This window comes from Papio anubis, chromosome 11 (assembly GCF_008728515.1).
Source record: "Papio anubis isolate 15944 chromosome 11, Panubis1.0, whole genome shotgun sequence".
In the NCBI taxonomy this organism is placed as follows: Eukaryota; Metazoa; Chordata; class Mammalia; order Primates; family Cercopithecidae; genus Papio; species Papio anubis.
Genome location: NC_044986.1, coordinates 16,697,547 through 16,724,622, shown reverse-complemented (window position 1 = coordinate 16,724,622; position 27,076 = coordinate 16,697,547). Strand labels below are relative to the sequence as shown.

The window sequence follows — 27,076 nt, the reverse complement described above, 5'->3', positions numbered from 1 at the left end:
ATAACTATTTTCATAGTTTTAGAAACTCAAAAGAATTCCTCATATTGTTTTGCTCATAAGTAGCACTTGCATCCAGGGAACCCTCAAACTCAAGCCAGAGATGGAAAAGCTCAGACATGGATGAAAAGGAAAAACTTCGGGCCACAACGGGAACCTTAAGTTCTCAAGGTAAAGCCTAGGCCAATTAATGAACTGAATGAATTAATGGCTATGGCCATCTATCTTGAATGGTAAAAATGAGTCTGAAAGTATGACTGATCTGAGAAGTGGCAGGAAAAAAACAGCTTACTTCCTTAGAAAAGAGCATTCCTGCCACCCATGCAGAAGTGAAATTGTTGAAGCACTGGTTTGGATGATTGTATGTGGGGTCCTGGGAGAAAAGCCAGAGGGGAAGAAATACCTGCTATGAACTTCATTTTAACTCATCATGGACCATTTGACAAAGTCACATTCTGGAAAACTGTTATCCTTGAAATTCATTTTGGGAGGTTTTCCAAAGACCCCTGTGTGAGAAAGATATTAACGCCTGCTTACCTAATGATAACAAAAACAATTTGCAAGGAAAACTACTAATTAGTCTTATATTTTATGCCTGTATATTTTATCTAATCAACCAAAAGCTAAACATGCAACTTTAAAAAATTTATGACACCGCAATCTAATCTTGATATTTACTCACCAGAAATTATGATCCCATTGTCACCAAAAGATGTGTTCAAAAATGTTATAGTGGCTTTATTTTAATAGCTCAAAATCAGAAACAACCCATATCTATCACTAATAGGTGGCTAAATAAATTGTGGTATATTCATGCAATGAAATACTACATAGCATCGAGAAGAAGCATCTAATTAATATGCACAACAGCAGGAATGATTTTCATAGACATGATATCGAGTGAAAACTGTCAGACACAAAAGAGCACAAATCATATGATCTTTAGAATCAGTAAACTCAAGTATTGTGTTATATAATTTAATTTTAATTGATTTATTGTGTTGATATTATTCTTTTTTTAGTTGATATTGTTCTTGTTCTCCCATTTAGCAAATATATTCCATTATTAGTTGCTTTTTTCCTATGAAATAGGGATTTTAATAGCACCTGCCTCGTGGGGTTACTTTTTAAAATCAACTTTGTTATAAACCTTATTATTTAAAATAAATGGCACCTATTTAAAGTATCCAATTTGATGAAGTTCAAAAACAGATAAAAGTAATAATCAAAGGTGATATAGGTTTCAGAATAGTGACTCCTGGGGGTGGTTACTGACTGGGAGGGGTCCTAAGGAGGTCTTCTCATTGTTAGAATCTTCTATATCTTTATCTCAGTGATAGTTACATGGGTGTATACATGCATAGAAATTAATCAAGGGATGCATTTAATATTTAGCTACTTTACTGTACTTAGCCCTTAATTTTAAAATATGTTAATTTAAAAATAATCTAGATGGTTTTAGACAATGAGATTTTATATTTAGAGATCTTTAGATAAGTAAACTCGAGTGCCACATTATATAATTTAATTTTAATTAGTGTATTATGTTATTATTTTTAAGTTGATACTATTCTTATCCTCCCATTTAATAAATATATTCCATTATTATTTGCTATTTTCTATGAAATAGGGATTTTAATAGCCCCTGCCTCATGGGGTTATTTTTTTAAATCAACTTTGTTATAAACTTTATTTAAAATAAATGGCACCCATTTAAAGTGTCCAATCTGATGAGTTCGCACAGTGTGTTAGCCTGTGAAACCATCACCATGATCAAGATTGACCCCCAGGAGTCTCCTCTTGCCCCTTTGCAGTCCACTTTTTCCCTCCACCTGGTTCCAGGCAACCTCAATTTTCTTTTGGTGCAAAAAGATCCGTTTCCATTGTCTAGGATTGTAGATAAATCGAATTGCGGTGCATATTCTTATATGTCTGGCTCCTTTCACCCAGCATCATGCTTTCAAGACTTGTCCATGTTGTTGCATTTCACAATAGGCCACGCCTTTGTATTGCAGAGTGTTATTCCATTGCATGGATGTGCCACATTTGTTCATCGGCTCACCTGTTGACAGCCTTTTTGGAGAAGCCAGGGACATCGTGGAAGAACAGAGGTGTGTGGCAGTAGGAACATAGTTCCACCTAACAGTGAAGAAAATGGCTGTCCTACCTTAGTATTACCCAAAAGTCAGGTGGTATGGGACTTTTCCCAGGACTAGAGAATCAGAGGTAAAATTACTTATTGTAGACGGTGGATAGATGGATAGGTAGAGATAGAGAATACTGTTATATTAGATAATAGTGGAGAAAGCATTGAGCTGGGGCTTAGGGCGCCTGGCTCTGCCCCCACAGAGTAACTAGTGATCCTGTCCTGGGCAAACTATTTCCCCTCCTTGAGCCTCAGTTTCTCCATCTATAAAACTGAGAATGTTTATGATTATTTATAAGCCCTTAAAATATAACATTTACACAGGTAAGAGTGTTTGTAAGTTATGTTATTATTCTTTTAAAAGTTTCCGTTCATCATTAACACTGCATATTTCTATTTTTTATTTTGTTGACATTGTCTTCTGGTCATAGTTCTCTGCCTTATAAAGCTCTAATCGAATATCTGCATGCTTTTCTGTAAGGCAACTTTCTACTGATGTACCATAGTGGTATAGATTCAAAAGCCTTTTTGATTCAAAAGAATATTGATCTTTTCATCATTAAAAAAAAAAAAAAAATTCACATCATTTCAATGTATTTAGTTGAGGGGCCCTCTAGTGGAAGAAGGTGGACATAGGATGATAACAGTGGCTGCTTACACATTTAATAGCCAGTGATACATATTATTCATTTTAAAAAATCTATGCCTATATTACAGTAAAATTCTCAGTACTCAAGTTCTCACTCAGGTTGAACTTCTAGTTAGGATTCTGTATTAAAATGTATCAGAGACTACATATATAGGAATATGACATTTAATTTTTTATCCTGATTATTGGTTGTTACTGTTAGATTACCTTTGTGGGTAAGAATGTACAAAATTGATGAAATGTTATCTTATCCTCAAAAATGTATTAAAGGAGAAAACACCTGGGTCCTGAATGATTTCCCACTTTTGTAGATGGTTCCTGCGTTTTTCAGGTGAAAAAGATGAACACATGTGTGGGCTGGAGCAAAGGCTGGTGGGAGGCAGTGTGGCATTTCTTATGAGTGTTTGCCAGGTAACTCTATCCAAGTTACATGGGAACCCACAGGCTCTGCTCTCTGGGGTTTTTCCTAAAGCAATGCTCTAGGTGTGCTCAATGATACAGTCACTCTCCCAGGAGCACTAACTTTACCCATTATTGAACAGAAAAATACTGTGAATGACAACTATTTTTAGCTTCAGTCAGAAGCCAATTTGACCTCATTTACTAGTCTTTTCTGTTTTTAAAATGTAAATATAGCTAAGGCAACTTAAGCAATTAATCTCATCTTTAAACTGATTTTCATGTGTTACCAGTGTCACTTCTGACAAATTGGTGTAATTCATCCAAAATATTAAATAGGTGTGTTTTCATTTACTCATGGAGTAAATGAAAAGCTAAACTTACTATAAGAAACAGATATGCTTGAATTTCATGGGGTTAAGTCATTATTCTCATTATTATTTTCTTGAAGAAATTCTTTCTAATAACAAGTTCCTGCAATGATTCTTATTAAATTAACTCCTTCTTCATAGCAGAGGGACAAGATAATAACCCATGACAACTACCTTAAGAGTTAGGTGTACTGTTATTTTCTCATATGGCTGCGCAGAAAAATTGTTAATGAATAGTTGGAGTGTTTGTATCTTCCTTTAATTGGACCCAAATCCCATTATTTCTCCGTAGATGTTACTGTCAGGTTATCTTGGCAAATCAAGGAGCCAGAGGTTCCCATTACATACACTATTTTATTACTGGCTCATTCTGGCACATTCTGAAACCGTTTACTCTCCAAAAGTGGGCACTGGTCTTCTGAGGTTCACATCATTGGAGACCACTGGGCTCCCACTCTCCTGGGGAGGCTGGAAGAAAGGCAGATGGGGCCATCAGGCAACTCACAGCCTGTGCATCTGACAGCCCAGGGCAGAACAGGCAGCACTTTTAACTTCAAATAGTTACATATTCGCCCGGGAGAGTGGTTCCCAGGTGTTTTCAGTACGGGAACACAGGATCCAGTTTTGAAGGTTTGATAGGGAGCATGATTGTGTTTTACTGATACCGATAGCGAGGTTGCCAGAACATGTTTCACACATAAATACTGAGACTCAAAAGTGCTTTGGGGACCTCATCTGCATCCACGCCCCAGTTCCATGATGTAATTTAAGTGGAATTAAACTTGTAGAGCTGGAAATTGTGTAGTTCTTCACAGCCAGATTCCACTGCAATCACTCATAGATGCAGAGCTACCAGCTGGACTCCAGGTAGTGTCAATCACTCAAGAAGGAAGGAAAGGAGGTCAGACCCCTCTGGTTCTTATTCCCTCAATAATGACATTAAAATGGCGTGGGCTACAGAATCCCTGGGCCATCTGTAGGCAACCGGGGGCACCTGTTATCTGCTACTCTGGCTAACAAGGTCAACTTTGTAGATGAAAATCACATGGATGCAATTCCCATAATCCCCCAGTGGATGAGGGGCACTTCGGGAACCAGTAACCCTCTTCCTGTTACTTCCTCTCTGTGCTAATGTGTCTCTTATCTCTCTGTGGCTTTCCTAAAATTCATCAGTTCTTCAGGAAATTTGGTTGTCTTCAGATCTCCCAGAAGAGATATTTGATATTTATAATTTCTAGCAGGTTATTTGCTGAAGAGGCGTTCTCCATCACAGCTGAGCTGCTTTTATGGAATCAGCATCTCCCACCTTTGGCATAATCTTAGTAATTGCCAGAGGAGAAAATCCTCAGAGTCAAGCAGCCTTAGATATTTGCAGCAGCTGCCCCTTCTTGGGCATTTAGCAGGGGCTGTGATAAGCCCTTACATGCATTATTTTATATATTCCCCACAATAACTGTGATGAAGTTACCATTATTGTTCTTACTCTACAGAGAAAAACGGAGGTTTAGAGAGATAGTGAGAGGTGACAACGTGCTAGCAGCCCTTGCTCGCTCTCGGTGCCTCCTCGGCCTCTGCGTCCACTCTGGCCACACTTGAGGAGCCCTTCAGCCCACCGCTGCACTGTAGGCTGGCCGAGGCCCGAGCTGGCTCCCTCTGCTTGCGGGGAGGTGTGGAGGAAGAGGCGAGGGCGGGAACGCGGGCTGCGCGCACCGCTCGCGGGCCAGCGCGAGTTCCAGGTGGGTGCGGGCTCGGCAGGCCCCACACTTGGAGCGGTCAGCGGGCGCTGCCGGCCCGGGCACTGAGGGGCTTAGCACCCCCGCCAGCAGCTGCGGAGAGTGCGCTGGGTCCCCGGCACTGCCGGCCCGCCCTGCAGCACTCGAATTCTCGCCAGGCCTGAGCTGCCTCCCAGCTGGGAAGGGCTGGGGACCTGCAGCCCGCCATGCCCCTCCCCGTGGGCTCCCGCGCAGCCCAGCCTCCCCGATGGGCGCCGACCCCTGCTCCGCAGCGCCCGGACCGCCCAAAGGCTGAAGAGTGTGGGCACACAGCATGGGACTGGCGGGCAGCTCCACCCGCGGCCCTGACACAGGATCCACCAGGCGAAGCCAGCTGGGCTCCTCAGTTGGGCGGCGACTTGGATAACTTTTACGTCTACCTAAAGGTTTGTAAATGCACCAATCAGCACTTTGTGTCTAGCTCAAGGTTTGTAAACTCACCAATCAGTGCTCTGTGTCTAGCTAATCTAGTGGGGACTTGGAGAACTTTTGTTGTCTAGCTAAAGGATTGTAAATGCACCAATCAGCACTCTGTATCTAGCTAAAGGTTTGTAAACGCACTAATCAGTGCCCAGTTCAAATGGACCAATCAGCTCTCTGTAAAATGGACCAATCAGTAGGATGTGGGTGGGGCCAGATAAGGGAATGAAAGCAGGCCACCAGAACCGGTAGTGGCAGCCTGCTTGGGTCCTCTTCTGTGCTGGGGAGGGTTTTTTCTTTGGCTGTTTGTGATAAATCTTGCTGCTGTGCATTCTTTGGGTTGGCCCACCTTTATGAGCTGGGCACTCACCCTGAAGGTCTGCAGCTTCACTCCTGAAGCCAGTGAGACCATGAACCCACTGGGAGGGCTGACAACTCCCGACGCGCTGCCTTTAAGAGCTGTAACACTCACTGCAAAGGTCTGTGGCTTCGCTCCTGAAGTGGGCAAGACTGACTGCAAACCCACCAGAAGGAAGTCAGCTCCAGACACGTCCGAACATCGGAAGGAAAAAACTCCGGACACACCATCTTTAAGAACTGTAACACTCACAACAAGAGTCCGTGGCTTCATTCTTGAAGTCAGGGAGACCAAGAACCCACCAATTCCAGACACTATGGGAGATAATTTTGTGGATTTTTTCGGTAAAGTAAATGGCAATCTAGGCGATTTCACTTCAGAAAATGGCAGGGGAGGGTCGGATGCGGTGGCTTAGGCCTGTAATCTCAGCACTTTGGGAGGCTGAGGTGGGCAGATCACGAGGTCAGGAGATGGAGACCATGGTGAAACCCCGTCTCTACTAAAAATACAAAAAATTAGCAGGGCATGGTGGTGGGCGCCTGTAGTCCCAGCTACTTAGCAGGCTGAGGCAGGAGAATGGTGTGAACCCAAGAGGTGGAGTTTGCAGTGAGCCGAGATCGCGCCGCTGCACTCCAGCCTGGGTGACAGAGCGAGACTCCCGTCTCAACAACAACAACAACAACAACAACAAATGGCAGGGGAGTCTCATCCCATACGTAGACCCAATTATAAAGCTGGATTTTTGTGCACATTCCCACCCACAGAGGGGAATGCCCCTAGGCATTCACATCTGTGCTATTAACATGATGAGTGTGTCTGGCAGGAAGATCCAGCTTCCTAATCTCAGGTAAGGACACCAAAGACCATAGCAATGCCAACCACCAGAAATGAGAGCCTACTGCATCTTCTATGGGTTTGGAGATGCCAAGGAGGGCTCAACACACAAGACACTGGTTGGAGCAATGCTTTACTCACAGGAAGAAGAGACCAGCGTGAACAGTACCTTGTAGTGTGCACCCACCTCCCATGGCCAGAAGTCCTTCCCAGTAGCCAGCGCAGGGTGATGGACTGAACACAGACCTCGTGGGCTGCTGGAGAACACCCACATTCCCTTGGGAGGTGTGGTGGTGGAAGATATATTGGTGAGGCTGGCCATGTAGCACCCACTTGAGCAATACAAGGAAGCTCGGTCAGTACCCAGGACAGGGGCGAATTTTCTCCTGATTAGGAAAAAGCATCATAGAACAAGCAACAGCTCAGCACCCAGCGTCCATATAGAGGGATGTTCCACACCCAGGGCTCTGACCGAGCAATCCCAGAGAGGGGCAGGCAGTTCCCATGATGGTTGCTTTTCCCAGCAGTGTAAATATTTCTTTAGACTTGGATCTGCCCAGCTTGAAGAAGCCTAAAGATGCTGCTGATGCTACATCTGTAGATGCAAACTATGTAGAAGGTGGTAGCATAACCCCCAAATAGAGGAGCTCCTGGACCCCAGTTTCCAAGGTGATCAGCTATTATTGCTCAGATGGCAATTTTATGAACTTCCTCTTCTCCTTTTTTTTTTTTTTTTTTTTTGAGATGGAGTCTCTCTGTGTCGCCCAGGCTGGCTGGATGGAGTGGCACTACCTAGGTTCACTGCAACCTCTGCTTCTCAGGTTCAAGCAATTCTCCCTGCCTCAGCTTCCTCAGTAGCTGGGATTACAGGTGCCTGCCACCACGCCCAGCTAATTTTTGTATTTTTTAGTAGAGACGAGGTTTTGCCATGTTGGCCATGCTGGTGTTGAACTCCTGACCTCAGGTGATCTGCCCGCCTCAGCCTCCCAAGCTGCTGAGATTACAGGCGTGAGCCACCGCGCCCGGCCCCTTTTCAAGTGTATTAGGTTTGGGGATAAGTCAAATTGGGGACCATCCAGATCAGCATCTCTCAAACTTCAATGTGCTCACAAAGCCCTGTGGAGATCCTGTTAAAATACAGATTCCCATTCAGCAGGAACAAGTGGCTTTTGCACTTGTAACTAGCTAGCTCTCAGCTACTGCCAAGGTTGCTGGTCTGCAGACCTCGCTTTGAATAGCAAGAATCTACATTTCTTCCAAGTAAAGGAATATATCATATACAAAAAGAATTCTCTCTTCTATTCTGTAAACAGAGAATGAGTTTGGGACCATTAAACCATTTTGTGTGTAGAAAGATTTTTTCCAGGAAAATGTTGTTTTGCCAAACTTGCTAAATATTATTAGTTCTTATTTTATTTAATGTATAAGGACTTCAAACATTGTTCCAAAGATTGCCAGTGTTCTGTGAGTATTCTGCCAGGGTGAATGAAGAAAACTGTTGGAGAAAGAATGTTTGTTATAAACATTTCATTGAGCTAATCTAGAGTATCCATTAATGAGTAAAACTCATCTAAATGAATCAATCTTTTTCTCTAAATTTGTTTTGCACTTTTATCTATGACCTATTTGAAACAGCTCTTGGGAACTACAAAATGAGTCCTAAGGCCGTAATGTCTCAGTGTGATTCTGATCCAGTTACAATAATGCATATCTCATTATTTCCTGAGCAGGATACTAACTAGAAAAAAAAAAGATCATTAATGTGTAATCACGTCTGATTTTATAAGAGAATTTATAGTGTGTCAACAGCTAAATGGTTTTTCCAGTAATATTCTCAACACAGATATCTTTGCAGGATAGCCTTGCCCTTCCTGTAAAGTTTCATAAGGGAAAGTGTCTTGACATGGCAGTGACTAGGAATAATGTCACCCATAAAGAAATAGGATATTATTTTCAGTAATTTTTATGACTCATACAATTTTCTGCACGTTATGCATTTAAGAACTATCTTACATACTGCTTATACAGGAAAGGATATTTTAGAGAAAATTTAATTTAACTTTAAATTTAATTTAACCTCAGTTATTCAAGTTACTGGCTCATCTGAAATATTTACTTTTCAACTACATGTTTGATACTCTCTAGACAAAGTTATAGTCACAAAATAAACAAAAATAATGTAATTGGTTTCATTTTCATGTGTTGTAATTTTCATTATGCAATGTTAATTATCAGTTATTTCTTATAATCATTTTTTAAAAATATGTATTTATTAAACTCAGACTTGGTGATACACATCATTTCACAATGAAAATATCAAGTTATACGTTAAGTGTGTGGTATTAATCAGAGGTGAGGTCTATTCACTTAGAAGAGGGGAGGATTGAGCTTAACTCAAAGAAATAAAATAGATTAAGTTAGTAAATTCTGCAAGATCATATAGGAATACAAAACAGGAAAAATTAATCATGATCACAATACTGATAATAATATTTATTATGTACCTGCAATGTGCCATGCCTTATTCTGTATGCTTTTCCTGTCTCATTTGTTCTTTACAGGAACCCAGTGAGGTAGCTTCTATAACATTCGTCTTTTATAGATGAAGAAACCGAGATACAAGGAGCTTAAGCAACAAGTCTAAGAACACATTAGCATGTAGAAGAGCTGGGATTTATACCAAGGAAATCTGATTTCTGATCCCACATACATCACCACAAAACTGTGGAAGATTTTGCATTCTTTAGGCCAGGGGTCTGCACCTTAAGCCTGCAAGCTAAGAATGGTTTTTACGTTTTTTAAACATTGAAAAAAAAAATCTTTGTGAAACACAAAAATTATCTGAAATTAGAATTTCAGTGCCCATAAATAAGTTTCATTGACACACAGTACACTTTTTTGTTTATATATTGTCCATGGCTATTTTCATGTCACAGCAGCCAGGTAGGGGAGTAGCTACAGAGACTCTCTGGCCCATTAGAGAAAAAAATTTACCAGTCTCTGCCATAGACCACAGAGGTGAAGGGAACTAAGAACATAGTTGGAATCTGAGCAAATGCAACAGAGGGTCCATCCAAAATGACCCCTGTGTTGTGCAAGGTTACCTGGCAATGGGACCTCATGTTACAAAAATGATAGTATAATGAGAAAAACTACATACAATCGAGTAAGTAGCAATTAGAGGCAAAAAAAAAAAAAGTGGCTGCCTAGGCTGCTTTTTCCTGGGGTGTAGGTGTGGGAAGGAATTTGGGAGGTGTCTGGGCCAAATAAGATCTGGAGGGGCAGAATTATGTCCCAAGCTTTTGGATACAGAACACACCTGCCACTTCTATTGATTTGGTAAAAATCAGAGCCAGTCAATCAAGGAAAGACAAAGTCTAATTTTTTCTACCTGTTGTCTTCGCTGTCTGAAGGGCTTTTGGACTGGACACCTGCAGAGTATTTTTCCAGGTTAGGGCTGGGTTAGGGGTGGGATGGGGTGTACATGGGCTTGAGTGCAGACTGCCTGATCATGGGGGAAGGAAGGCGGGGAACTTTCCTGTGTCTCAAATTAGGCACTAAACTCATGTGCCCCTGTTATAAAAGTGGCAGTATTTGCTGGAAAGCTATTCATTCTATATGTGTTTTGCCAAGAAAATGGTCTTTCAAGAGATGATGTTTTTAAAATGTTATTAAGATCACTTTTTACCTCCCAAATAGCGATGACTTGAGACCATTCCAGTTCCTGAAAAGGTAAGATCCCAAAGATTTATTTTTTTTCATTAGGACAAGAACTTCCCACACCAAGCATGGTTGCCCAGATGGGACTGTGACTGAGGCCTGTAAAGTGAGTCAGGTCAGCTAGCAAACACTGGAGATACCGGTCATTTCGTTCCTAAGTTCCTTTATACTTTCTCAAATGATGAAGTTCTGTGCCATTATGAAAGATGTGCTCTATAGTATCATGTTTATGGATAAAAATATGTCTGTCGAAAGCTAGTATCATTGGCTTGGATAGCACAGCAGGATTTGGGTTCTTAAACTACTAGTGAGAGTGGCAGGAAGCAGCCAAATGCCTAGGCAGATAGGGGTGGGTCCCCATTGAAATCCCACCTCCAAGCTGAAGACGGTTTAGAGCCTGAAAGCCAAGATACAAGCTAAATCCTCAGACTGGATTGAGAACTTGTCTTCCTGTTTGGTGCGTCCCCCACCCTTCACCTATTTTACATATACCTACCTTTTTCTAATTGGTTTTCTACACTGTCACGCCCACCTTTGAGTGGTGTCTTCACTTCAACCTTTTTTGCATACTCATAAACCTATCAGCATTCACTCCCAAGTCTGAGTCCATAAAAGGCCCCAGACCCAGGCACACGGGGGACTTCCCTGCCGTTGGATAGGGCAACCCCCCAAACTGCGTCCTTTCTTGGCTGAGAGCTTTCCTTTTGCTTAATAAATTCTACTCCACTCACCCTCTGGTGTCTGCAAGCCTAATTCCTCCTGGTTGCAAGACAAAAGCTTGAACCTAGCTGAGCTAAGGAGCAGAAAGACCACAACACTAGATGATACAAAAATGAACGTCTTTACATTCAAGTTTGGTTTGGTGAGGTTCTAGGCTTTTTTTTTTTTGGAACAGATTTTGAAATACACAGCAGTTTCACTGAACACATTGAGATGTCTGTGTGGGCAAGGTGAAGCGTCCACTGGGGAAAATGCAGTGCAGCATTGCTCTGTGGGATCCCCGAGCAGCAACTCTGCAGCTCCATGGGCATCCTGCCCAGAGGAAAAAACATTTCAGTCAACACCCCAAACCCAGTTCGTTGTATCAGTGTTCCCCAAGCGTGTGTGCCGTGAGTCACACCAGGGGAGGTTCTGAAAAATACATAGTCCTCAGTATCACCCCCAGAGAGTCTGATTTAATAGATAAGAGTGCATCCCAGGAATCCAGACTTTACAGAAGTTCCCCAGATTTGGAGCTTTTGATTTATGTGCCTCTTGTTTTTGCAAAGCCTTATTGGATACACTATATAAAGCTATGTGTGAGCAAGACAAACCCTACCTTTTCAGAGAAATCAGTCATAATGGACTCAAAAACTCATAATAGCTAATAAAATCCTAATAGCCTCAAAAAGAAACTTCCCAACACCTACTCAGAGAGGCCTGAGTCCCCCTTCAGTACTTAAAGGCAGTGGTCAGCAGCATAACAGTCCCCTCTGCCCAGATGTCTGCATCCTAATCGCAGAATCTGTGAATATGTCATGCTATGTGGAAAAAGGGAATCAAGACTGCAGGTGGCTTTTTTTAGAGCACTGCATTTCTCTGCAGAGAACAGCACAATACCCCATGTGAATACTTAGTAAATGTTTACAATTATAATTACTATGAGAACCTCATGAAATTTTCTAAACATTCATGATAATGATGAAAAATGAATAATAAAAATCAATAAAGAAATAGGGTTATGTGCAAATTTTCTCATTAAGACAAAGGAGTGTAAATTATTTTTTAAAAATATCAGTTAAAAATCCTTTCGTTGGTGTGCTGCACCCATCAACTCCCACCAACATGGCACAAGTATACATATGTAACAAACCTGCACGTTATGCACATGTACCCTAGAACTTAAAGTATAATAATAATAATATAATAATAATAATTAAAATATGTTTTCCCATTAATTTTTATATGTATTAACAGACCCAAATATAGTCTTTGTACAAAATTTAAGAAACCACGAATAAACTTATGTTTATTTTTACAAATTAAAAAAAAAATCCTTTTGTTAAGAAAGATATCTACTTTTATCATAATGAAGTCATTTGCAAATTGGTTTAATTGTTTCAAATGAATAGTTCACTCAAATAATTTACCTATTTCTGAACTTGGTACTTTTTTTGGAAAATACTGTTTTTAGAGGCCTAACTCAAATTTTTTTCCTTCCTGAAGAGATGAGCTTTATGTCAGTTTGAAAGGATGTTGATAATGTTCAGAATACATGATGTAAAATGGTGATAGAGATGATGGTAGGCAGTTGATAGATTCATTAATTCAGTAAGTGCTTAGAGAGTGTTGACAATGTGCCAAACCCTAATTTAGGTATTGGAGAGCTAAAAGTTGAAAATATAGACATGATCCCTACACTTATGAAGTTTTCTGCCTCTTTGATTTTTCTTAAATTGTGGTCCATCAAACAGAAGACAGATGGTGAATCAGTTGGCTAGCACTGCATAACAAGCCACCCCAAAAACTCAGTGACTTGAAAAATAATCATTTATTATTGTTCTATGAATCAACTAAATGGTTTGGCAGATCTGGGCCAGGGTTGGCTGATCTCGCTTGGTCTCATATGTTCATGGTCAGCTGGCTGGTTGGCAGAGGGCTGGATGGTTTAGAGCAGCCTTGTGTGTATCGGCTTTCCTTCACATGGTTTCTCATCCTTCAGCATGCTAGCCTGTGCTATTGAACTTGGACTCCCATAGGTCCAAGAAAATGAATATAAATAAGAATGACCTCTTGAGGCCTAGGTTCACAAGCAAAGTGTCATTTTCCCCACATTCTACTGGACAAGGAAGTCACCCGGCAAGTTCAAATTCAAGGGTAAATTCTACTTATTGATTCAGGTAGCTAAGCCATATTGCAGAAGACATGGATAGAGAGAGAGGTAGGCAATTAGAGCATTTTTGGAATCAATCTGGGTGGCTTGTTAGTTTTAATAGAGAATGTGATGAAACCATTTTGTTGACCTACATTTGACAGATCTGAGTTGTGAAATTTTTTTATGATTTTCACAGAAATCCCTTTCATTTCTTAACAATTGTGGCCATACGTGGTGCAGAGGCCCTTGACAGTTTGACTCAGCACCATTTCCTCACCTGAGAACAGTTCTCATGGGCCAATGTATTTTCACAACCCTTGTGTACTGGCTCATTCGCATTTGTCAAATTTCTATTTTATATTATACTTATTCTGAGTTATATTCTTATTTGGGGGTATTTAAAAAAAGGATAGGCCAGGCGCAGTGGTTCATGCCTGTAATCCCAGCACTTTGGGAGGCTGAGGTAGACGGATCACGAGGTCAGGCGATCGAGACCATCCTGGCTAACACGGTGAAACCCCATCTCTACTAAAAATACAAAAAATTAGCCAGGCGTGGTGGCAGGCACCTGTAGTCCCAGTTACTCAGGAGCGTGATGCAGGAGAATGGTGTGAACCTGGGAGGCGAAGCTTGCAGTGAGCCGTGATCACACCTCTGCACTCCAACCTGGGCGACAGAGTAAGACTCCATCTCAAAAAAAAAAAAAGGATCAGTGACTTCAAGTGGTTCATTAAAATGAAAAAACAGTGATGAAAACAGTAGCAAAAATATCATAGCTCATAAACCTAAATAGTAAACAATAAGTTCATAACCTAAATAGTGGACAAGACTCAAAGGAGAATCCCCCATATGAATCTCTATGTCTTGAAACAAGCAGAAAATGGGATGGTGCTAACAGGGTACACAGCAATTATAAGCTAAACTTGGCTGACACTAGATCCACATTCATTTGTCCTGTCCCCTACTGCCAGTCTGCCTTACTTTTCTCATGAATATTTGTCCTAAGTGGAATTGATGATGTTGCTCTTTTCATAATATTTTGAATAATACTAGAGACTGTTCAGATAAATAAATTTAGTCACTTTTTTTTCCAGAACAAGCACAAATAATGCTTTGCAAAAAGAAATGAATTTTTTTTTCTAGTTTACCCACTGATTACAAGGGATAATTTAAGGGATACAAATGAAACAGCTAAACGAAGAGACACACAGGACAAGGTTTGGAAGGGTCCCAAGCTCAGTAAGAATGATTAATTTTGTGGCTAACGGTGAAATTCAACCCAAGAGTACACAGGCATTATTCAAACTTAACATTTCTTGTAGTGGAAACTGTTGCAAATCATGCTGTCACACGGAAGCTATAAAACCAGCCAAAATGATAATGATACGATATTGGGAGAAAAAATGAAGAATGAATTATCAGCCAAATTCCCTTATCAGATGACCCTTAGATGTTACATAATATCATTGGCATATTTTTTAAAATTACTGTCCAGAATGTGCTGAAGGGATGTCTCACATTACAGCTGGATGGCCCCATTCATGTGCAGACTTGGAATTGGTTTCTGGCACACATGGCACAAGGAAGAGTGCTTTACACTCTTTTTTGTCTACTTGATTTTGTCAACTTGATCATTGAATTTTCACAATTAAACATTGTTTTGGGAGCCATAACACAGACTGAAAAGAAGGCCCTGGGATCTACAGGGATAGAACCCCAACTGTGTTTGCATCAGAGAAGAATGTGACTGTTAAGATATAAAAGGTGGCAAAGAATTCTATATCTCAGAGACCTGCTGATGATCAACTAAATGCTTCATGTTCCTGATTGAATGTTGAAAGACATAGTGAAAATGGTAAATTCAATAGAAATCTCTCTTAATCAGCCTCTGCCTACTCAAATCACTGTTTTCATTCATGTTCTCCATTCTTATGATCAACTCCTTTCTTACCTTTGACTCTTTTGATTGTCTCACCTCCTTGAAACATTTTCTTCTTTCTGTCTCCAGGACACCACTTTCTCTTGGTTCTCCTCTGTCCTCACTGGATGTGCTTTTTCAAATCCTTCATTTCTCTGTGCATGTAACATTGTAGAGCCTCAGGACTTAGTATTTAGTACTTAGAAACATCTTCTAAGAGATCTCGTCTAGACTAATGGCTTTATGTAAAACCCAAGTTGATATTTCTTACGCGGACCTTTCTTCTGAACTACAGAAAAACTGCCACCTCTCCATCTCCACTTAGACTCTAAGAAGACATTAATTTTAACCATGCCCAAAACTGAACTCTGAATCTCCACCCCAAACCTACTCCACTGACATGCAGCCTTCCCCATCTTAGTTAATGCAATTCCAGCTTTCCCATTGCTCAAGCCAAAATTTGGGAGTCATCCTTAACTCATCTCCATTTCCCCAACTCTCCCATCCAAATCCTATCAGTCTTTTTCTTTCTTTTTTTCTTTTTTTTTTTTTTTGACGGAGTCTCACTCTGTCACCCAGGCTGGAGTGCAGTGGCACAATCTCAGCTCACTGCAACCTCCACCTCCCAGGTTCAAGCAATTATCCTGCCTCAGCCTCCCGAGTAGCTGGGATTACAGGCACCCTGTAAATAATCCCCTAATTCACCCTCAACCCTAGACAGACACTGATCTGTTCTTTGTAGTTAACATTAGTTTTGCCTGTTTTAGAACTTCATGGAAGCCTAATAATATAGTTATATGCTCTTTTCTGTTGGGTTTCTTTCATTTAGTTTAATATCTCTGAGATTTGTCCATGATGCTACATGTACTCATACTTCATTTCTTTATATAACTGAGTAGTATTCCGCTGTATGAATATTGCGTGATTTTTTTCAACTTTCATTTTAGATTCAGGGTTACATGTGCAGGTTTATTTCCTGGTTATATTGCATGATGCTGGGGTTTGGGTATGAGTGATCCCGTCAGCCAGGTACTAAGCGTAGTACCCAACAGTCAGTTTTCCAACCCTTGCCCCCACTCATGCCCCTGTCTAATAGTCCCCAGTGTCTATTTTTGCCATCTTTATGTCCACGAGTCCCTGATGTTTAGCTCCCACTTATAAATGAGAACATGTGGTATTCGGTTTTCTGTTCCTGTGTTAATTCACTTAGGATAATGGCCTCCAGCTGCATCCATATTGCTAAAAAGGACATGTTTTCATTCCTTTTTATGGTTGTTATTTTTTACTTCTTATTTGTTTACTTTTAAACTTTTATTTTAGGTTCAGGGGTACATGTGCAGGTTTGTTACTAATATGCAGGTAAACTGCATTGCAAGGGTTTGGTGTGCAGATTATTTCGTCACCCAGGTAGTAAGCATAGTAACAGATACTTAGTTTTTCGATCCTTACCCTCCTTCTACCCTCCACCCTCAAATAGGCACCAGTGTCTGTTGCTCCCTTCTTTGTGTCCATATGTACTCAAAATTTGGCTCCCACTTATGAGTAGTATTTGGTTTTCTGTTTCTTTGTTAGTTTGCTTAGGATAATGGCCTCCAGCTGCATCCATGTTGCTGCAAAGGACATGATCTCATTCTTTTTTATGGCTGCATAGTATTATTCTATTGTGTATATGTACCACTTTTTTTAATCCAGTCTACCACTGATGGGCATTTAGGTTGATCCCATGTCTTTGCTATAGTGGAAAGTGCTGCAATGAATGTACATATGCATGTGTCTCTATGGTAGAATGATTTATATTCCTTTTGGTATATACCCAGTAATGGGATTGTTGGGTCGAATGGTACTTCTGTTTTAAGTTCTTTGAGAAATTGCCAAACTGTTTTCCACAATGACTGGACTAATTTACATTTCCACCAGCAGTGTGTAAGCATTTCCTTTTCTCGACAATCTCGCCAGTATCTGTCTGTTATTTTTGACGTTTTGATAATAGCCATTATGGCTGGTGTGAGATGGTATCTCATTATGGTTTTGATTTGCATTTCTCTAATGATGAGTGATGTTGAGCATTTTTTCCTATGCTTGTTGGCCACATGTATGTCTTCTTTTGAAAAATGTCAGTTCATATTCTTTGCCCACTTTTTATGGAGTTATTTGTTTTTGGCTTGTAAATTTGTTTAAGTTCCTTATAGATTCTGGATATCAGACCTTTGTGGGATGCATAGTTTGCAAATATTTTCTCCCATTCTGTAGGGTGTCTGTTTATTCTGTTGATAGTTTCTTTTGCTGTGCAGAAGCTCTTTAGCTTAATTAGGTCCTATTTATAAATTTTTGTTTCCATTGCAATTACCTTTGGCATCTTCATCGTGAAGTCTTTGCCATGTCCTGTGTCCAGAATGACATGTCCTTGGTTGTCTTCCAGGCTTTTTATAGTTTGCATTTAAGTCTTTAATCCATCTTGAGTTAATTTTTGTATATGGTATAAGGAAGGGGTCAAGTTTCAATCTTCTGCATATGGCTAGCCAGTTATCCCAGTACCATTTATTGAATAGGGAGTCCTTTCCCCACTGGTTGTTTTTGTCAATTTTATCTAAGATCAGATGGTTGTAGGCGTGAAGCATTATTTCTGGGCTCTCTATTCCATTCCATTGGTCTATGTGTCTGTTTTTGTACCAGTACCATGCTGTTTTGGTTACTGTAGCCTTGTAGTATAGTTTGAAGTCAAGTAATGTAATGCTTCCAGCTTTGTTCTTTTTGCTTAGGACTTACTTGGTTATTCAGGTTCTCTTTTGATTCCATATGAATTTTCTTCTCTTTTTTTTTTTTTTTTTTTTTTTTGAGACAGAGTCTCGCTCTGTCGCCCAAGCTGGAGTGCAGTGGCGCACAGTCTTTGCTCACCACAAGCTCCGCCTCCCAGGTTCACGCCATTCTCCTGCCTCAGCCTCCCAAGTAGTTGGGACTACAGGCACCTGCCACCGCGCCCAGCTAATTTTTTGCATTTTTAGTAGAGACGGGGTTTCACCGTGTTAGCCAGGATGACTAACATGAGGTCAATCTCCTGACCTCATGATCCACCTGCCTCAGCCTCTGAAAGTGCTGGGATTACAGGTGTGAGCCACCACGCCCAGCCTCCATATGAATTTTCTAATTATGTGAATAATATTGATAGGAATAGCATTGAATCTGTAAATTGCTTTAAGTAATATGGCCATTTTAACAATATTGATTCTTCCTAATTCTCATTGGAGAGGTCTTTCACGTCTTTGGTTAGCTATATTCCTAGGTATTTTATTCTTTTTGTGGCTATTGTGAATGGGAATGCATTCTTGATTTGGCTGTCAGCTTGAATGTGGTTGGTGTTAGGAATGCTACTGATTTTTGTACATTGATTTTGTATCTTGAAACTTTTCTGAAGTTGTTTATCAGATCAAGGAGCTTTTGGGCAGAGACCATGAGGTTTGCCAGGTATTGAATAATATCCTCTGCAAACAAACATAGTTTGACTTCCTCTCCTTATTTGAATACCTTTTATTTCTTTCTCTTGCCTAATTGCTCTGGCTAGGACTTCCAGAACTATGTTGAATAAGAGTGGTGAGAATGAGCATCCTTGTCTTGTTCCACTTTTCAGGGGAAATGTTCCAGCTTTTGTCCATTCAGTATGATGTTGACCATGGGTTTGTCATAGATAGCTCTTATTATTTTGAGATATATTTCTTCAACACCTATTTTGTTGAGGGTTTTTAACATGAATGGATGGTTAATTTCATCAAAACATTTTCTGCATCTATCAGGATGATTATGTAGTTTTCACATGGATACAAACAACTATGACACTACTCTTATGACTTAGGGCCATTGTTAAGTAATATAAGGCTTACCTGAACAAAACCACTGGATACCCCAACAGTTGATCTGATAACCCAGACAACTGACTACCAAATGACTAACACATGGGTAGCATGTCCAGCCTGGAAATGCTGAACAAAGGAATGATTCATGTCCCAGGCAGGAGGGAGTAGGACAGTGCAAAATTTGATAATGCTATGCAGAAAAGCATGCAATCTAAAGCATATGAAGTGTTTATTTCTAGAATTTTCCAATTAATATATTCAAACTGTGGTTAACCACAGGTAACTGAAACTGCAGAAAGAGAAACTATTAATAAAAAGAGACTACTGTATTTAATGTTGTCATAGTTTAATTAATGAACATTTGGGTTATTTTCATCTTGGGCTATTATGAATAAAGCTGCTATGACTGTTCATGGAAAAGTCTTTTTGTGGATATATGCTTATACCCAGTTGTGGAATTGCTGGTTTTTATGTAAGTGATGTTTACCTTTATAGGAAACTGTCAAACTTTTCCAAATTGGTTGTCAATTTGATACCCCCACTAGCACTTTATGCACTTTATGAAATTTCCAGTTGTTCTACACTTTTGGAATTGTCAGATATTTGCCATTTTACTGGGCTGTAATGGTATTTCCTTGTGATTCTATTGTGCATTTCTCCAATGACTAAAGATGCTGAGCATCTTTTTGCATGCTTGCTAGCCACCTATGCATCTTTTTTGTGAAGTTATTCATTAAATGTTTTTCATTTTTCTTTCTTTTTTTATTTTTATTTGTTTATTTTATTTATTTTTATTTTTTTATTTTTTATTTTGAGACAGTCTCCCTGTGTCACCCAGGCTGGAGTGCAGTGGCACTATCTCAGCTCACTGCAACCTCCACCTCCTGGGTTCATGCCATTCTCCTGCCTCAGTCTTCTGAGTAACTTGGACTACAGGCGCCCACCACCACGCCCGGCTAATTTTTTGTATTTTTAGTAGAGATGGGGTTTCACCATATTAGCCAGAATGATCTCAATCTCCTGACCTCGTGATCCGCCTGCCTTGGCCTCCCAAAGTGCTGGGATTACAGGCATGAGCCACCGTGCCCAGCCCTTTATTTTTATTTTTATTATTTTTGAGATGGAGTCTAGCTCTGTCACCAGGCTGAAGTGCAGTGGTGTGATCTTGGCTCACTGCAACCTTCACCTCCTGGGTTCAAGAGATTCTCCTGTCTCCACCTCATGAGTAGCTGGGATCACAGGCATGTGCTGCCATGCCCAGCTAATTTTTGTATTTTTATTAGAGATGCGGTTTCACCATGTTGGCCAGGATGGTCTCAATCTCCTGATTGTGCGGGTGATCTGTCCGCCTCTGCCTCCCAAAGTGCAGGGATTACAGGAGTGAGCCACCGCACCCAGCCTGATTAAATATTTTTCTATCTTTGTAAGTTGTTTGTTTTACTCTCAAGTTTGTAAGAATTCTTTTTATATTCTGGATACAAGTTGTTTGTTAGAAGTGTACTGTAGACACTTTTTCCAAGTCTGTGTCTTGCCTTTTCATTTTCTTAACAATATCTTTTGAAGAATAGGGTTTTAGTGCTTGCTTCAACAGCACACATACTAAAATTGGAATTACACAGAGAAGATTAGCATGACCCTGCACAAGGATGAAGAGTAGGTTTTAAATTTTTGTAAAGTCCAGTTTATCTGTTTTTTATGGAGTGTTTTTTATGTGTTGTCTAAGAAATCTTTGCTTATTGTAAGGTAGCAAATATTTTTCTCCTCTATTTTCTACTAGAGGGTTTTAGTTTTGGCTTTTACATTTAGGTCTGTGACTTTCAGCACACTAAACACAGTAGTCTCTTCTTATCCATGTTTCTCTTTTTGCAGCTTCAGTTGCATGTGGTCAACCACAGTCCAAAAATGTTAATTAGAAAATTCCAAAAACAAACAATTCATGCGTTTTAAATTGCATGCTGTTCTGTGTAGCATGATCACATTTCACAGTGCCCTACTCCCTCCTGCCTGGGACATGAATCATTCCTTTGTCCAGCATTTCCAGGCTGGACATGCTACCTAGGCATTAGTCACTTGGTAGTCAGTTGTCCTGGTTATCCAGTCAGCTGCTGTGGTATCCAGTGCTGTTTTTCAGTTAAGCCCCATTTTACTTAATAATGGCCCTCAATCACAAGAATAGTGATACCTATGTCAGTCACCTCACTATATCACCACACGTAGGCATTGTATCATCTCATATCATCACAAGAAGGGTGAGTAGAATATAATAAGTTATTAAGACAGAGAGAGAGGGAGGGAAAGAAAGTGAGAGAGACCACGTGTACATCAATTTTATGAACATACACTGTTCTATTTTATTATTAGTTGTTGTTACTCTCTTACTGTGCCTAATTTATAAATTAAACTTTACTATAGGTATGTATGTATAGAAAAAATATAGTATATATAGGTTCGGTATTATTGACTGTTCTAGGAATCCACTGGGGGTCTTAGAATATACTCCCCATGAATAAAGGGGAACTACTGTAAGCCATTCCATTGTCTTTTGGCTTACTGTTTCCATTGAAAAGTCTGCAGTCATTCTTTCTTTATTTTCCCTGTATCTTTTTACCCTGTCTGCCTTTAAGTTTTTTTTTTTTCTCTCTATTATTGGGTTTCACAATGTTACCATTTTTTGCCTTTGTTTGGTTTTCATTGGATTTATCCTACTTGATATTGTTCAACTTCTTGGATACATAGATTCATTTTTACAAACAATATTGGACATTTTCAGCCATGATTTCTCCTATTTTATTTAACATTTGGCCTAGGACTGCAATTAGGTGTGTGTGAAACTGCTTATTATTACCCCAAAGATCACCAAGACTCTGCAAATTTTCAGCCCTTTTTCCCCTCTCTGAACTTCAGAGTGAATGGCTTTTCTATTGCCATGTCTCAGTTTTCTGATCTTCTCTTCTGTATTTCTTAATATGCTAATCTTGCCTAATAGTTTCTATTTGTCTTCTCATTATGTCTATGTTTTCATTTAGCTCTTAAGCTTATTTATAATAGCTGTTTTAAAGTACTCATCTGCTAATATAATCCCCATCAATTCTAGATCTCCTTCTATTGACTAGTAAGTCATATTTTTCTGCTTCTTTGCATGCCTAATAATTTGATATTGGATGCTGAATACCAATAATTTTACATTTTTGATGCTTGAAGTTTTGTTTTTATGCTTTCTTATGGCACATTGAGATTAATCTTTAGGGATATTTTAGTCCTCCGAAAGCATGGCCTTTTGGGGTGTCTACTAAATGCTCTGATTATTCAATAAAATATCTTACTCTGTTGGACTGAATGTCTCCCATCATGTGTGAGCTCCAGGAGTTGTTTGGATTACAAATTCCATCAGCAAATTATTCTTTCTCATATGGTTGTTATCTGACCAGTCCCATGGAATCTTCCTATTCAAAGACTCAGGTGGACTCCTGTGCCAATTTCTGGAACTTTTCATATTTGTAGCTTCTTCTCTTCAGTACTCTGCTCTGCCCATTCCAAATACTTTGGCCTCACTAAACTCTGATTTTTATCTCCTCAGCCTGATGAGTCTTTCCCTTCTCAGATTCTCCCTCTCTCTGCTAGGGTTCTGGAAATGTCTCCAGACATATAGCTGAAGTAATTAGTGATCTCACCTCATTTGTTTTCCTTTTTCACTTATTATAATCTTGCATTGCTCATTGTCCAATCTTGGAGAACTATTGCTTCATATATATTTTCCAGACTTTTAATTATTTATGGTAAAAGAGCAAGTCTGAAACCACTTGCCCCATCATGGCTAGAGGTGTAAATCCCTCAGCTTGTAATTTTTGAAAGAGACTTTGCTTCCTGCCTTACAAGGGTAGTTGTGAAATGCACATGTGTAACAATCTCTGGCTTAGCCTGCCCCTTTGTGAGGCTGCTTGTATAATTCATAATTGTTTGGTGCCTCAAACACCTTAGGTATGGAACAAATATATATATGTGGTACCAATTATTGTTAGTCTTTTTTTTCTTTCCTTTTTACTTTTCTCTTTTGTGCTTTCTCTCTCTTTTTCCACTTTCATCACACCTCTCAATATTCATGCTGTGATCTTTGGGTCTGTTGAATTTTGCACCTCTTCCTATTTACTCTCTCTTCTTGTTCATTGGCACCTGGAAAATCTTGTTATTCCATTCTTTAGTACTTTCAGTTGTCTCCCATTCCAAACCCATTGAGAGTCCATATTTTGAAAGAAGCTCAGAAGGGGTGGAAGATGGGCTAAGTGGGTACACAACAGGGTTGACTGGAATGTAAACCATGGAGAAGCTAATGGGATCTGTACAGCTGTATTTGTGATATAAAGAGAGTAAAGTTAATTGAGAATTGTGGAATATATTACAGCAGCCACTAGCCACGTATGACCATTGATCAGTTGAAATGAGGCTAGTGCCACATGTTAATATTGATATAATATTTTGTATGTATTAAATTATAAAAATTGTTAACATTATTTTCCTTGGTTTCTTTTTGCATTTTAAATGCAGCTTGCTTATATTCCTATTGGGCAGTGCTAATCTAGAAAGTACAGGAGAGGGGAAGGGAAGTGAGGTTTTAAGAAAGACAGTACAATGACCAGTCTGCATTTTAGAACTGACTTTCTAATGGTGTATAGAGAACAGACAGAAGAGGAACAGTCTGAGGGCAAGGAAGGCAGTTAGACTACTGTGATGGCTTAGGAAACACATGATTTGTCATATTCAGTATCACAAAAGTTGTATTTCTGTTTGATAAAATTACCATTTACTGCATTAGTATTGGGAAGCAGACTATAAATAAAACAAAAAAATAGGCTACACAAAGCGTATTTGCATGAATTTGTTTTGGAAAGCAAATACCCAGTTTTACACACCTGTATATATGTATTAATGCCCCCTGGTATTCATTCCTGACTGTATTTTAGTGCAAGGCTAGACTAACACAGCCTGGGAGAACATGGCCTTCTGTGGATTGACACAAACAAGTCATTTGGAAATGGTGGGAAGAAATTGTCCCTCCTGACAGCTCTGCTACTTACCAACTGTGTGTTCCTGGGCAGGTTGATTAAACTCATGTCTCACTGACTTCATAAGGAAAACAGCTAATCCTTTAAGTTTGGTGGGAGATTAAAGGCAAAAACTTAAAAAGTATGGAAACCTAAATAATCAATGCTATAAAATTTTAGGTATGCTTGTTATTCTAGGCCACAAAGAAAACCATCTTTATGTGTAACACAAGAGGGTTGACTGTACGTTCACGCTTTGGGCCTGGATAGTGAATGTGTGACCCACTCACGCTTGGCAGGATGGTAGCTCTAGAAAGTGTAAAGCAATTAACCACCCCCAAAACTTCACAGTGTTTTTCTGCTCAGGGAAGTTTGGGATGCTCCAGACGGCAAGTCTTCCTTACCTTCAATGATCTTGGAAAGAGACGGAGCTAGATAAAGGGAAGCAGTCCGGGCTCTCTGAAGGTTAAGTAAATGAGACCTCCTTTGGCTAACATGCTGGTTATCTGGCCACACAGGTGTTCTGAAACCTTTCTTTCCCTCACCAGGAGTTTAGTATCACAAGGTTGTCAGAAGCAGAGCCTAAACTTAAACCAATATTTAACTCTGCTGCAACTTGATTAGAAGCATCCAAGTTTGGCATTTTTGTTTTCAAATGTGCAAGGTTTCTGGGGCAAAGTTGAATTGATGTTATATAATGCACCGGTAAACAGGACACATGGTATTAATTCTCAGTGAGATCCCGTCTTGGCTGTCAACGCCGTGAGGTAGTAGGGTGGGGACTCTCAATGCTTCATTACCATTTGAACAGCTTCTAGTCAAGCCTGCAGTCCTGAGATGTGAGAAGTGACAGAGGCTGGTAGAAAGTAGGATTTTGATGGGAGCTCCAGTCTGCCTCTGGTGTTTGAGGATCTCCTGTGTATCAAGAACATTGAGCTACTCCAAGTTCACATCAATTGTGTCTAGGGACCCAAGCAACACTGGGTGAATTTTCTCTAAACCGTGGGTATCATACGGGCTCCGATTGTCTGTAGAACAATGGTCACCACTAGGGGCTGAACTGAAAAGTGCCCATTAGAATTTAAAATTTACCAAAATAAAGTGAATACTTGAGCACTTATTTTCTGTGACATGGGAAGTGGCAGGAAAGGGATTTTCAAAAAATCAAGTATTAGAAAAAACCTGTCCAAGTATTAGTGTTATCCGTAAGTACCATCCAAATCTCATGTTGAAATTTTTAACCCAGCATTTAATGTTTGGTACATGGACTGTTCATGGAAGTAGGAGAAGCATTATATAATAAATAATCTATTGGTTAAGATAATGTTAATTGTTATAACCCTTAAATCTCAAGGCTTAAAATAATCATTCATTTATTGCTTACATACAATTTAAAATGGATGTTTGTGATTGTGGGTAGTGTTCCTTTAAGCAGGGAGCCCAGGTTCCTTCCATCTTGTGTTTCTACCAGCTTCAACACAGGGCCTTTAAGGATTTGTCTTTGTCTGCATCCAGCCACAGAAGGCATGGCACATGGAGGACCATGTGTGGTTTTTTCTTACCTTTTTTTTTTTTTTTTTTTGAGACGGAGTCTCGCTCAGTTACCAGACTGGAGTGCAATGGCGTGATCTCAGCTCACTGCAACCTCCGCCTCCCAGGTTCAAGCGATTCTCCTGCCTCAGCCTCCCAAGTAGCTGGGACTACAGGTGTGTGCCACCACACCTGGCTAATTTTTTTGGATTTTTAGTAAAGACGGGGTTTTACCATGTTGGCCACGATGGTCTCAATCTGACCTTGTGATCCTCCCACCTCGGCCTCCCAAAGTGCTGGGATTACAGGCCTGAGCCACCCTGCCTGGCCCACGCGTGGGTTTTTTAGGAACGGGACTGGACAGGGGTGCACATCCATGCACTCACATCTCATTGGCCAGAAAATTGCTAATATGACCCCATCTCCCTGCAAGGGAGGACAGAGAATAGAGTCTAGTTCTATCTTCTGTAGAAAGATGCTAGCAAGGCCAGGCGCAGTGGCTCACGCCTGTAATCCCAGCACTTTGGAAGGCCGAGGTGGATGGATCACAAGGTCAGGAGATCGCGCTGCTGCACTCCAGCCTGGGCGACAGAGCAAGACTCCGTCTAAAAAAAAAAAAAAGATGCTAGCAACTCTGCCATACATACTATGTAAATAGACGCTTCTAGATAGTACATTGTCGTCTGAATGAAACAATGCGGTTTATAACATTTCACAACCCAGCTTAAGAGTTCAGCAGGATTATGTATAGAGGAAGTCATTCAACCAGAGCAGATGTAATAGATGGCTGATTATGTACCATTCTGTTCTTAGCTTTTATAAATTTGAGAAGTTGAATCTTCTTGAGATATTATAAAATTTGAACTTATTTTAGTTTGCAAAATATCCCCACAGATTTTACTCTCTATTTCAGAATTTGGTGACTATTGATCCTAATTCTTTAAACTATATTAAACAAATGTCCCCCTAATTATGGATTACATTTTGTACCATCTAAAATGCCAACTTAGAAACTTTGTGTGCATTACTTGGTAAGTCACACAAAATGTAAATAAATGACTTCATGGTAAAACCAGAGTAAACAATGACTCTCATAGGATATGACTCTGAGATCAAAACAGTATTACCATGGCTAAATACGAGAGAGATGCAAGATTTCTGTTCTTAGAAGCTTCTGGATTTTTTTTTTTTTAATGTTTTGAATAAAAGAAGTTTCAACAG

The 27,076-nt window shown here is 40.0% G+C and overlaps 1 pseudogene; it reads left to right on the top strand.

Moving 5' to 3' along the window:
• The first annotated feature begins 20,861 nt into the window (after positions 1-20,861).
• On the top strand, positions 20,862-20,956 carry LOC116269559 (annotated as a pseudogene).
• Positions 20,957-27,076: the final 6,120 nt, after the last annotated feature.